Raw genomic sequence first — 14,698 nt, forward strand, 5'->3', positions numbered from 1 at the left:
CACTTTTTTACTGCATGTTTTTCCCCCTTTTTACGTGGACTACTGTCGGTAGTGCTAAGTCAATGTGGGCCCTCCTGTGAATATGCACCTCTGTGCAAACATTCAGACCTTCTTACCAAACATCTGAGACATTTCAAAGGGACAGGAAGTCACATTTTTACACCCAAATGTCTCAGCTTTTTAGAAACGGCTCAACTACAGATGCACTGGTTGTGAAAGTTCGGGTTGAGTTCTTTACCAAAGTTTAAAGTCAGATTTTAGCAGATTTCCGAGTCTAAAATGAAAGCTTTTAGCATCACTTCTCTTAGTGTAAAACTCCTGCTTTGTCTGCTTTGTTTTTTTCTGATTTTCGTTGTGCGTACCTTTAGTCATAATGGCATCCAAACGGGCTAAAACGATGTTTCTAAGACAGGTCAGTAGCAGATATCATTGCCATGAGGGGCCTAATGTCACAGAAGTGATGTGTGCACAGGAAGTGGTCCAGGTCCAGGTCTAGACCATCACACTACCACCACCATGTCTGACTGATGGTCCGATGTTCTTCTGATGAAACGCTGTGTTAGTTTAACAGCTTTTCTCCCTCATTCAGTCATAAATATATAATATATGCTTCTATTGACCTGATCCTGTAGGGGACTGGTTAGACTGGAATGATGACTGGGGGTCTAGACTGGCCTGCATCTTTTGAAGATGAGGTCATCCTTTGAAGATGATGTCATCCAAAATCATAAAAGGCTTCATAGGATGACATCATCGATGGCAGAGGATGGGATGTTCCATGTTCAGCCTTTGTCCCTCCAGTTTAGGGTTCCAGAAAGTTCCTCTCCTGTCTGCTCAGTCCACAGAATATTTCCCAGAAGTCTTGGGGATCATCAGGATGTTTTTAGTCAAATGTGAGACAAGTCTTTGTGTTCTTGTTGGTCAGCAGTGGTTTTGACCTCTGAACTCTCCCATGATGCCATTGTTGTCCAGTCCCTTTCTGATTGTTGAATCATGAACTCTGACCTTAACTGAGTCAGTGAGGTCTGCCGGTCTTTGGGTGTTGTTCTGGGTTCTCCTGGGCCCTCCTGGATGAGTCGTCCATGTTCTCTTGGAGTCATATTGGTTGGCCGGCCACTCCTGGGAAGGTTCACCAGTGTTCACAGTTTTCCCAATTTGTGGGTAATGGCTCTCAGCGAGTCTCAAAGTCTTAGAAATGTCTTTGTAACCCATTCAGACTGATAGATGTCTGTGACTTTGTTTCTCATCTGTTCTTAAATTTCTTCAGATGGTGCCATGGTGTGTTGGAGATCTTTTAGCCTACTCCACTTTGTCACACGGGTATTTTTAAGGGAGTTTTTTGTGTGATTTGCAGTAAAAACAGAAAGCCTGTTGTGCAGAGTGTCCAGTGGATAGGCCCCGCCCTGTGTACGCTAGCGGCCTTGGTTGAAGTCTGGACTGTGGCTCCTTTCCTTGATGTCCCCCTTCTGTTTCTCATTACATCCACTGCCCTATTTCTTCATAAAACATAGAAATACCAAAAATGAAGGCAAGCCCTCTATTCTCCAGATTACTAATGACTGTGACATTGCACTCATGCTGTCCATCTAATAATTTGATCTAGCCATTATCTGTTGGTCCAAAATCAGCTGTTAGACTGGTGCATAGCATTTATTTAAATAGAGAGCCCTCTGGTAGCAGAGTTTACATCCTGTTTTTATAGTTATCGTCACTTTTGGAGATCTAATTGCTCTCTGGGGTTAGTATAGTTGTCTGAACCTGAATCTAATCCATCATAAGGCGTTTACAGATTGAATATTGTACTTTAAAATGACAAAACCTCAGAAACCCTCTGTGCTCAGTGCATTAAAGCTGGTCCTGCTGATACTGTGGAGTGTTTTTTGTCCTTTAATAACACCTTTAGCGTGCTAGCACTCGTCAGCTCCATGCTTATCCCTGTATCTGTGAGTGGATGCCTATTTAAATCAGTTAGGCGTCTCTGCTCTGGATGACTCCCTCCATTAGCTACTCATCCAGGGTTAAGTACCCTCTGCTACAGACGGCACGAACCATCGGGTGACCCTGCCTCTGCAAAGCCGTGATTGAGACACTTCAGTGGAGGCCTTGGCGCCGCGGTGACCTTCCCCGAGCTCCCCACAAATAGACCTTTCTTGTAGCGCTAAGGGTGTGCGTGTGGTCCACTGATCTGGACATTATTGCCGCTACTCCAGCCTTTCAAAGCCAAACTTGTTATTTCAAGAGTAGAGCGCTGTCTTTGCCGTGACCTTGTTATGGTCAGACCCGTCAAAGAGATAAGAGGATCACCGGTGAGATCTGATGGTCCGGGGTAAACGAGGCCAGAGTTAAGGCACTTTCTAGGACTTTCTGAGCTCGTTTATATTCTATTAAATACTTGCATCAGACCTGGAGTAGTTAAAGACCTATGTTCTTTATTTATTTAGCCTTGGATCAGGTCAGCGCCCGGTTTTACGTCTCACTTCCACAGCGTCTCCCTGCAGCAATTTCCTTTTATTGACCCCAGTAAAGTGGCTGGCTGTGTAAACGTCCAGGGGCTGTCATGTTTTTATGAGCCTAAGAACCTAATAACACAGCAATCAGTATTTATTTGAGGCCCCACTTTTGTGGGTTTGCAGATTTTTCTTATTATGGTGGAGAACTCCAGAGCACACATCCCCAAACGAGCAGGAACAGCGATGGGAATTTCGTCTCTATGAGGTGATCGGATCATTCTGATCAGTTCAGTAAGAGTCGACTCTTTCAGCCCCCAGCCTGCTCTTCATCTGGGACCATTTTAGCTTTTTAGAGCAATCAAACAACAACAAATACGGGAAATAAACCGTCTGTCTGATAGGAGCTGGCTCCTGTTGTCAGCTCGGAGAAAACGGCACATCACTCCTGACTCCTCATCTTCTGCTGAGTCGTCATTTCTGTTAAACTGGCATCCAGCTTTACTGTTTGGTCTAGTGTCCACTTTGGCTCCTATTAAATCTGTGCATGCATTGGTCTTAAACTGTAGGGGTGTACTAATGCTGATACCATTATTGGATCCGCCAAGCCTCAGAGCAGGGGTGTCAAACTCAAGGCCTGGGGGCCAAATCCGGCCCTTGGTGCAGTTTTAAGGCCATTTATGCTCAATGTTAAATACGGATCCGGACGGAGCCTTCTGTCCGTGCTCCGCATTCAGTTCGTCCGTATTTCTGCAGGTTTCCATAAAGCTTAAGAATACGGGCCAAACGGAGCAGTACCACCGGAAACCATGGGGGCAGTGTTGCTGTCACTACCTGATATGTAGCTCTAGTGAGACACGAAGAAGAAATAACAACGGCGGAACTTTTTGGGGAACAGTTGTGCGAGTTGGTTAGAAACGCTGCCTCGGTCTTTGTCTTTTATGCAGAGGTGCATTATCAACACCTCCTCCACAGTCACCATGTTTGTTTTTGAGTTTGTTGTCATAAACCTTTAACTCTGGGCTGCCCCCTGGTGGATGTATTGGTTAACATCCACACCAACATAAAGGACGCATGGAAGCATGTGAGCAGTGATGGTAACATGGTTTGAAAAGGACGTATACATTTCCGTACGTAAAGGGAGTATAAATGGGCCTTTACCCGGCCCGCAGGTCTGAGGTCTGCAGATTTCCTCCAGTATAAAAATGTAAATTTAGCCTTGAAGATTTAAAATATACATTAAGTCATAAAAAAGTGAAGAGTAAAAATAATAAGCTAGAAAGTAAGAATGAGGGACAGAAATGGATTTGTGCTTTCATTAGATATTTTAAATTTGCATCTCAAAATTATGACTTAAACTTAGCATTTTGACTTTTTAACTCATATTGTGAACTTTTAGATTCCAGTTATAAATTTCAAGTCATATTTTGTATTTTTAAGATCATGATTTCAAATGTAATCTCATTTTTTGGCTTTAACCCTTTACCTACTGAGCCAGTGCCCCATGTTTTGACTTTTTCAACTCACGGTTTGGAATTTCATCTCATATTTTGACCTTTTAGATTCACAATCTTAAATTTGAATTCATATCTCTGCCTTTTAAACTCAAAATTTTGGTTTTATTTCATATTTTGACCTTTTTAACTCCTAACTTTGACTTTTAGTCTGATATTTCTATGTTTAAACTCAGGAATTTGGATTTTATCTCATATTTTTACTTTTAAACTCATGATATTTACTCTCTATCTCATAAATTTGCCTTTTGAAAACATTATTTTGACTTTGGATTTTGTGTTCTAATATTTTGACTTTTTTTACTCTCAGAATCATTCATCATCAGTCTCTCTCCTCCTTAATGAATGACTGTGAAAACAAGCTTTAGAGTTTATGGTGAAATCTTGACCCTGTTGGGCCCTCAGGTTAGACCTAGAGCTGGATTTCGGCCCCTGCTGACAGCACATTTTTGAAAAATAATTACGTGATATTTTCATCAATTTAAAAAACTGAGCATAGTGGGGATAAAATACCTGCCCAAATATCAATCAAATGTTAAAATGTTGCAAAAATCATGAGGTCAAATAAAGCCAAACTGGTACCAGGATAAAAAAAGAGTCGACTCTTTTTGTTGAGCTGAGCCAGATAAGCCGGATCACTGAAAAGAGTCTAAACTCTCAGAGACACTGACTGCAACTTAGATATTTCCTCTTAAAACCAGATGTTAAAGACAGAAAATTGCTGAATGGTGCACAGACTGTTGAAGAAGACCACCGATTTCCCAGCATACCTTGCAGTCATGACCAAAACTCGCTGATTGTAGTCCATTGCACTCAAAAACACTCACACATTCAATTATCTCTGAAAATTTGTAGACTTGACTCAGAATGTCTAACTAGTGCTGTAAAACTTGGGGAATGGTAGCAGTTAAAAGAGAAATCTGTGCTGACAGGTTGGAGGATGAAGGATTGGAGCAATCTCTAGAGGGACTCACAACAAAAATGGGAAATCCAAGATGACGGCTCTAAAGTTGGTGACGGCTCCATCCTTCAGGGTAAAAACATCTTAGAACAGGTCCATCTAAAAAGGACCCACCCCTACAGGAGGAGCTCTGACCTCAGGACAACCACCATCACACGCTAAGGTCATGAAGCCCTGGGGAGGTCACCGATGGGTTTTACTGAAACGAACATATAAAAAGGATTAGAGCCCTCGCACAGAGGTCAAAGGACAAAGAATTCTGGTGGTGTATGTCACCGTCACGGGTTGGTGGTGAAAATGTATTTTTAGCCGGGGACAGAAAAGGTGACAAAGGGAGGAGAGGAGGAAGTGATCGATATGTTTGTGTAAAAGGCAGAGGACTGCTGAGACACAGCGGTGGGAGCCATGAGTGAAGCTCTCCCTCAAGGGGACGGCCGGCTCGGCCAACATGGAGACAACAAATGAGCAAACGCTCGCACAGATATGGCACATGAGCACACGGGGAGGGGGCACCGGGGGTTTGGGTGCAGCTACATGACAGGAAGTTCTGTAGTGGACAGACTAGAGAGAGAAGACGATGCAGAGAGAGAGAAGACGAGACAGAGAGAGAGAAGACGATGCAGAGAGAGAGAAGACGATGCAGAGAGAGAGAAGACGATGCAGAGAGAGAGAAGACGAGACAGAGAGAGAGAAGACGATGCAGAGAGAGAGAAGACGAGACAGAGAGAGAGAAGACGAGGCAGAGAGAGAGAAGACGAGACAGAGAGAGAGAAGACGAGGCAGAGAGAGAGAAGACGATGCAGAGAGAGAGAAGACGAGACAGAGAGAGAGAAGACGATGCAGAGAGAGAGAAGACGATGCAGAGAGAGAGAAGACGATGCAGAGAGAGAGAAGACGATGCAGAGAGAGAGAAGACGAGACAGAGAGAGAGAAGACGATGCAGAGAGAGAGAAGACGAGGCAGAGAGAGAGAAGACGATGCAGAGAGAGAGAAGACGATGCAGAGAGAGAGAAGACGATGCAGAGAGAGAGAAGACGATGCAGAGAGAGAGAAGACGAGACAGAGAGAGAGAAGACGATGCAGAGAGAGAGAAGACGAGGCAGAGAGAGAGAAGACGAGGCAGAGAGAGAGAAGACGATGCAGAGAGAGAGAAGACGATGCAGAGAGAGAGAAGACGATGCAGAGAGAGAGAAGACGATGCAGAGAGAGAGAAGACGAGGCAGAGAGAGAGAAGACGAATCCAAAAATGAGCCACTGCAAAAAGAAGTGGGGAAGGCATTAAGAGGACATGCTCATGCATCCTCTCTCTAAAGTGCATGAGTTCAACAGTGCTTCAGTCTGCAGCTGCTACTTTGCATAAGGTAAGGCTACAATGATTTAGCAGCTTAACTCTAAATATCTGGATAAAAAGCAGAGAAATACACAGCAGAGTTGTGGGACTCCTGGTAGCAGACCTCTATGGCTGCAGACCTATGCAGCGGGGAAACCTCAACGACAGCATCTAAGGAATAAAATTCAGACATTTACTGTCAGGGATAGAGTTTAATTTAACTCACCACAAAGAAAGGAAAACCCAAAGAGGGCTGGCATATCCCTTTCTTCTCCACGGTCGAGGTCGCCCCACCTTAGAGGTCTGAACCAGATGCCTCTCGATGTCCATGAACCTAAGATATCACTGTGTAGAGTTTCTTTGATGCTGGTGCAGCGTTCGTCCATGTACAGTTACTTTAGAGGTAACATTAAAAGCAATGAATCTTGGGAAGCAAGAAGAAGGTCAGCAGTCTTTCACTGCTGGTTTTAATCTCATTTTCACAACCACATTCAAAATAATCAAAAGTCTCTGAGAGTCTTTTTCTGAATGTTCTGATGATGGTGGCGTGCAGCGCCACCTATGGAGGACAAATGTCGCTCCTTACACATGAATTCCTCACGGCTGTTCTCCACTTCCTGACGTTAACATGTCACAAGGATCATGTGACTCCAGACGAGCATCCTTGAACGATGTCTGGTTTTTCACAGCTTCTGTTGATTCCCACTAACACCAGCTCGCTAAGCTCCGCCCCTCCTCCTCTGCATGTTTAACATAAACCTGCAGCTGTCTCTCTCCTCCACAGTATGCATGTGTGTGTTTTGGACGTTTTGGTGGTGGTGTGTGTGGGCATTTCTCTCGCTTGGTTAAATGATTTCTTGCAGGGCTATAGAGCGACCATTTCATTTTGGCACCTAATAACAGTCGGGTCACAGCGTGCCCCGGCTGATCCTCTTTGATATGGTCTTTGCACTCGCCCAAGCCCTCTTTCACAGGTGCCAATCATTATAATCAAGCTCCCCAGACCCCCCCAACTTCATCCCCCCGGCCCCTTCAGCATCACCACCCCGGCCTCTGAGGGTAGGTCATGGCTTCATGGTGGCGGCGAGGAAGAGGGGCTGTGTTCTTTGACCCATAAAGCCACCGGCCGTCTATCTCCCCCTCTGGGATTTATGTGAAATACAGTTATAGACCAAAAACCCCTTTAGTCCATGTGTGCACACTTTCTAGTGACACACGTCTACAGTGAGGACCTAAAACCAGAGCCTGACTCTCATGTGTGATTTCTATTAGCAGCAGGCTAGAACCTGGCAACCCTACGTCCGCCCAGCCTCGCTGCTCACGTAGTCTTATCACTTTAATCAGAAAGCTGGTTTAGCCTGCATCCAGTTCACTCCATCCTCATTTGCTGCTCTGCTCTGTGGAGCAGTTTTGACGCCAGTTCCTGGTCCGGGTTTTTAGGCATACTGCATACTACATTTTGGGCAAATCAGTACACACTGCTAGTACAGTAGGAGAATTCAAAAACAGCCTGTGTCTGTGGCTTTAAATGTTACTGAGCTGTCTGACTCCGCCCCCTGACCACGCCCCTCTTTGGAAATGGAGATGATCTCCCTCTCAGCGCTGGCAGCAAAGAGGAGGATCAGGAGAGAAGGGCGGAACTTTCCTCCATGCGGGGAGGGCCAACTGAACCTGGGGGCGGGGCTAACTCCCCACATGACATCATGAAGGTAAAATCTGAGAACGGCTTGTTTTCTAAAAGGTGGAGAAAGGGTGGGGGGATTTTTCTGATTCTTGGGGGGATTGTGGACAGGCCAGGGGCGCACATTTTAAATATTTTTGGTTTTAGAAGTCTGAGGTTCAAATCCCGGACGAGCCCCCATGTGACGACCCGGCTCAGGTCAGGAAGACCAGGAAGGAGGAGTCAGGATTGGAATTAATAAATGAATCTTAAAAATGAGTGAATCAGAAAGGCACAGCAAACTGAGTTAACAGAAACCACAGCCCTTGTCCAAAAAAGTTGGGACGCAGTGTAAAATGTAAATAAAAACTGAAGTCAGTGAACCCAGACTTAAAAATTAAATATTTAAACAAGCAGCAACACTTTTGAAAAAAGTAGGAACAGTTCCATCAGTGTGTAGCATCCCCTCTTTTAACCACAAACATCTGAGAGGTGAGGAGATTAGTTGCTGGAGAGGAATGTTGTCCCATTCAGGGTTGTAAACCAAACGGCTGGTGCAGGCTCGGGTCGGGCTGAAAGAGCGAGGGCGAGGCAACAGGAAGGCGGCTTCTCTATATCCTGGGTGGAGGACTTGGACCTAGGTCCTCCAGATTTGAAGACCAGAGCTGAAAGACTGGCTCTTTACTAAACTGAGCCACATAATCTGGATCTCTAAAAGGAACTAATCCAGATGAAGAGCTCCCAGACCACCTCTGCACCAGTCTGAGCTGTCAGGTCTGGAGGTGTGTCCACACGGAGCATGAAGGAGTACTGCCCTGAGTGCCTCGTGTCTGTTAACGCCACGTTTCAAAGATTCAAAGCTCCAAACTCCAAGCGTGCTCATATTCCTGCAGAGATCTGCCCAAACGTGCTCTTTCTCCACGCCGTGTCCAAGGGCATCATGGCAGGAGGGACTAATCATTTTGGAAAGCAGAGCTCTGCACATTCATGGACACGTCTCACAGCTGGAGTGCGGGTTCACACAGGTCGCCTGGCAAAGGTTAGCCATTTCCACAAAGGCCAGAGGTCCAAAGTCAGAGTGGTTTCCAGATTATATTTAGAGATTGGCTGGCTCTGACACTGGCCTTTTCTCAGATGAATTACTAACTTTATTGCTCTCCCTCGTGGACTGGTCAGTGTTAAACCAATGACAGAAATCAAATTGAACTGCAGATCAGATCTGGGCCAAGCAGGCGCCAAAGGCGGCCTCACCTTTAATGAAAACTCCTGCAGCAGCTGATTGCTCCTGTTTCTCACCTTTCTGACGCTGTTTCTTTCTGATGACCCGGTCGCCGTCACACATTCATGTGTTCATAGCATCTTTAATATTTGGCTGTCAGCCTGTGGCTGCCCCTCCTCCTCATCACTGATCTTTGACTGATTCTGCCTGAAGTGATTACGGCATGATGACTGAGATCAGCTTTCTCCTGACCCATCACTGCACCGGCACTACAGAGCTATTTAGAGCTCCTGCTTTCACCTTTACCTTCCATTACCAAACGTTTTTAATAGTTTCAAAATGTTTCAGTGAAACTTTCTGAAAAAGTTTAAAAATGTAAATAAAAATCCAAGAAAATCTCATGAAATTTCCCCCAAAATTACAGATATATTCCCCTCAAAAATTCATGGAAAATTATGGAAATTCCCTTAAATTGCCATGATCGCTTAAAAAATATTTTCAAATATTTTCATGCCACTTTTTAACACCTTTTCACCGCGATTTCAACCCACTTTTGTTACATTTCTTCTACTTTTAAATAATTTCTGCCACTTTTAACAATTTTTCACCGATCTAATTCCCATTTTTGCCACATTTTAACCACTTTACACCATTCTGAGGCCTATTTTTGCCCTTTTCTGCCTTTCTGAACCAAATTTTTGATGCTATTATCCCATTTTTTCCCCTCTGTGACCACATTGGTAAAATAAAAAAGAAATTCTCTTTTCAGAAAAATAAACATTTTGAAAAGGCTATACTGTACTACTGCGTAAATGAATTATGATTCTCTCTTTAACACATTTTGGAAACTTTTAAACCAGATTTTACCAATTCAGTGCTTATTTTAACCCCTTTTAACCAATTTTATGCCCATTCTAGCCACTTTTTAAACACTTTTACCAGATTTCATTCCAAGTGTTATCCTTTTCTGCCTCACTGAACCCATTTTTGCCCCTTTTTAACCTCTTTTCACCTATTTAATGCCCACATTTGCCCTTTCCAGCCTTTCTGAACCAAATTTTTGATGCTCTATTCCCATTTTTGCCCCACTGTGACCACATTGGTAAAATAAAAAAGAAATTCTGTTTTTGAAAAATAAACATTTTGAAAAGGCTTTACTGTAATATCACATAAATATTTTGTTCACAGCATGTGAGAAAATATCACCACCTACAGAAAAACAATAAAAAATAAAAATGTAAGGCATTCCAACACCAAGGAATGAAAACAAATAAAACTAAAACAGACTGCAGTGGCAGTGAATTCAAACGTGTTTATAATGGGAGTAGATGGGGTAAAAATACCTCAGGGACACAGGAGGGTTAAATATCTAAAACATTTGAACATTAAATATTAAAACAAAGAGATTAATCCTCTGTAGATGAACCCTCTCCAGGTATTTCTGTATTTTTATTAAAGCAGAGTTTAGAATAAATCACCTAACCAGGAGACTGGTTATGCAGGGATTTATTCATGTATTCTTCGGTGCCGGGGGCCGTCGTCTTCTTTACATCCATTCCCTCCATAAAGAACAGAATCTATATTCTGACGTTAAGTGATTGTTTTCTTTAGTGCGTTTTTTTCTGCAGAGATATGGAAATAATCCAGCCTCATAAATACGTGTTTTCAGCCTGAAACAGGGATTAGGTGGGAGTAATCCCTACAGAAACAATAGTTTGAATATTTATTTATGCTCAAACAGCAGAGAACCTATGCCACGGGTTACCTAGACTACTTTTAGGACCAGATCTTTTTTTAAAGGTTATTTTTGGGGGTTTTCTTTTATTTTGACAGGACAGGAAGTATGTGAAAAAGGTGGAAGACATGCACCAAGCATGCAGCTAGACCTGAGCTAAACCAGCCCCCATGATTGGATCTTTACATGACCAGGCCTGGATCCAAGACCACATAAAGAGGTGGCCTCAGGCATGATTTATGTGGACTCAGGGGAACCATGCTCGAGTCGGGGATAAGGGGAAAAGTCTCCTGTCTCTTCTAAAACTGTCGTGTCTGTGTCTTTTATATGCATGTATCTTAAACGCTCCATATTTTGCCCAGCCCTACAGAAATGCAAACAACAACAGCGTGCAGCTCGGGGCCCCGGCGGCGGGCCCCTCCATCATAACCTCTCCTTTCTCTCTCCCAGCAGGAACCCCGGCAGAGGCTCAAGGAGAGGCGCATCTCCTCCGTTCAGCCTCTCCTCTCATGGTGCGTTAGAATGCAGCGCTGAAAAGCGGGATAATCAGGAGTTTAAAGGAAAAGTGCGAGCGAGCAGGAAGGCATTAAGAGGAGGCTAGTCCAGGGTATCATTTAAAATCAGCCCTGATGGCTTCATAGCTGCCAGGCGGTACACGCTGTAACCTTGAGCGAGGGCTGGTGGGGCCCTGGTGACCACGGAAGGGATGGAGGAGAGGGATTGGCTCTCTTTGCATTCACATTCTGCTCAGCAGGCACCCGGGGGCTATAACCCTGAGAATCCGTATTAGGTGAGCCAAAGTCACCATTAATATAGAGCAGTGGGCCATACTATAACCTTACACTTCACATCTCTGGGGCGTCCTGAACGCAGAAAAAATGGTACTTTCCAACAATCACTCGAGAGGACTTTCAAAAGTGACCTCTTACCAAAGTCACTCCGTTTGCTTTTTTTTTTATCCATTTTATCTGTTTGCTGCTCCCGCTCAATCTCTGCAACGCTCTCTGCCGGCGCCGGCCTCCGCGGCCAGTCACGTTAGAGGGACTGCTACTCTCTCCTGCACAGGATGCAATTACAGATTAGGGCTAAAACAAGAGTTCAGGCCATGCTGCCACCTCTGGATATGCAGCACGCTGTAGAGGAGCAGAACGACACGGCGAGCTCCGGGACGGCGTTAAATAAACTGAGAAGGTGCTACATGTGAGCTGCTCATCCTCGGTGAGTGACTCATCACGGCGAACATGTGGAAATACATCGGCAAACAACGCCGCCACCTCTGCAGGCTGACCTTTTCAAAGGTTATTTAATCCTCCACGCCAAACAGAAACAGAAGCACGGCGGCTTTTCTTCAACAGCCAGGTTAAAGTCAACATTTAGGTGTAGAGCTCTCAGTCATGCAGAGAAAAACGGGATTTTAATCACAACAGAGCAGAATGGAAAACAACCAATCACAGCAGAGACAGAATTAAAGCTTATCTATTAAAACAGAGAGCTTTAAGGATGGTTTCACAGTACTACAGACAGATCTCAGGATGTTGGACTTTAAATGATGCTTGATGCATGTGAGTGCAACCCTCCTCAGGTACAGGGTCTCAGACTCTGAGGACCACATCACAGACTCTGAGGACCACATCAGAGACTCTGAGGGCCACATCAGAGACTCTGAGGGCCACATCACAGACTCTGAGGACCACATCACAGAATCTGAGGACCACATCACAGACTCTGAGGACCACATCACAGACTCTGAGGGCCACATCACAGACTCTTAGGGCCACATCAGAGACTCTGAGGACCACATCACAGACTCTGAGGACCACATCACAGACTCTGAGGACCACATCACTGACTCTTAGGGCCACATCAGAGACTCTGAGGGCCACATCACAGACTCTGAGGACCACATCAGAGACTCTGAGGGCCACATCACAGACTCTGAGGACCACATCACAGACTCTGAGGACCACATCACTGACTCTTAGGGCCACATCAGAGACTCTGAGGGCCACATCACAGACTCTGAGGACCACATCAGAGACCCTGAGGGCCACATCACAGACCCTAAGGACCACATCACAGACTCTGAGGGCCACATCACAGACTCTGAGGACCACATCACAGACTCTGAGGACCACATCACAGACTCTGAGGACCACATCACTGACTCTGAGGACCACATCAGAGACTCTGAGGACCACATCACAGACTCTGAGGACCACATCACAGACTCTGAGGACCACATTCTTGCCTCTCTGTCTCTCTTGTCTCCATAATGAACTATTCAGACCGTCTCTCTTGTATGATCCAAGATTAAACTCAGGTGATAGCAGAGTAGCCTGCCATTGGTTGCTACAGCCCTGATAGTCTAATGTTTTTTTTGGCCCCACATGTTTTAAAGTTTCACAGTCATGAACAGTTAAAAATGGCCTTTTAGTTGAGTTTCTCTATGCAGTAATCTGCAGAGAACCTGTTTGTTCTTCTAAATGTTCTGAATAAATTTACACCTGTTTTCTGTGTTTCCGTTCAGCTGAAGAATATGGAGTTGTGATTCTGTGGTCCGTCTGGCCTGGCTCTACTTTCACAGATTTCCATTGTAAACTGGCATTTGAATATTTTTCTTTGTTAGATTTCTGTGACCGTGCTCGTGTGAATTCTTGATCATCATGTGAAAATTCTCCACTAAATCATCTTTTCTCTCCTGCAGGACCAGCGCTCCCCTCCTCAGCTGTGAAACAGTCAAACTAAGCGACATGGACTCTGTTTAATGTGGCTGTGCTGCAGACCGGCCTAATGCTTACTTGATGAGTAAAACTGTTATTCTAATAATGGTGGAGGGAGCCGGCTTTCTGCAGGTAGTTGTTATGGAAACTGCAGCTGCAGCTTAACTGTACCATCAGCCTCCTCTCTGACACCCCCCATCTGCACACACATCGGCTCTTCCTTTTCGATCTGGTGAACACAGCGTGTTGGAGTCATTACCAGAGTACAAATGGTTAAGGACAGCGCCGAGACACGGGAGGGACGACGCTGAGGGGATGTGGGCAAACCAGCGGCTGTTGTTGTCTGTGAGATAGGAGGCTGTGTTCATTCATTCATTCCTGCACAGGAGCCTCATAGAAAACATCCAGGATTATGATTTATTTAATATTTTACTGTATCTGCCTCCTGCATGACTGACCTCTGCAGAAGGAGCGTGCAAAATGCATTTGAATTGAAAAATAAATTAAAATTTCTGTAATTTTATTAAAGAAATACCTTAATTCAGTTTTCTTCATTGTCATTCATTCATTAAGAGCGCAAATGTTTTCATTTATAGTTTAAAGAAAGGAATCTCAGTTAGAAGTGACAAAAACTGATGATAAAAACAGAGCTGATGAAAGTGCATGTGATTAATATAAATGTTGAACATTAAAAATATATGATGATGAAAGTGTTGTTACACTCGGCACACTGCTGGCATGGAAAATGACACTGACTACCTACAGTCCTGAAAAATAATTATAGTGTAGAGAAGCACAAAAAAATCATATCTGGTGTGCAGAGACCTTTAGAGTCTGGGATGTGGTCCTCAGAGTCTGGGATGTGGCCCTCAGAGTCTGGGATGTGGTCCTCAGAGTCTGGGATGTGGCCCTCAGAGTCTGGGATGTGGCCCTCAGAGTCTGTGATGTGGTCCTCAGAGTCTGGGATGTGGCCCTCAGAGTCTGTGATGTGGTCCTCAGAGTCTGTGATGTGGTCCTCAGAGTCTGGGATGTGGCCCTCAGAGTCTGGGATGTGGCCCTCAGAGTCTGTGATGTGGTCCTCAGAGTCTGGGATGTGGCCCTCAGAGTCTGTG

At 44.7% G+C, this 14,698-nt stretch overlaps 1 long non-coding RNA gene across 1 annotated transcript in view; it reads left to right on the forward strand.

Moving 5' to 3' along the window:
- The window catches only part of LOC121503383, a 163,163-nt gene extending 149,182 nt beyond the window's left edge, over positions 1-13,981 (forward strand). The window contains exon 3 of the long non-coding RNA XR_005991367.1: positions 13,571-13,981. This is a non-coding gene — a long non-coding RNA (uncharacterized LOC121503383). The remainder of the gene's footprint in view (positions 1-13,570) is intronic.
- The last annotated feature ends 717 nt before the right edge of the window (positions 13,982-14,698 follow it).

Source organism: Cheilinus undulatus, linkage group 21 (assembly GCF_018320785.1).
Source record: "Cheilinus undulatus linkage group 21, ASM1832078v1, whole genome shotgun sequence".
In the NCBI taxonomy this organism is placed as follows: Eukaryota; Metazoa; Chordata; class Actinopteri; order Labriformes; family Labridae; genus Cheilinus; species Cheilinus undulatus.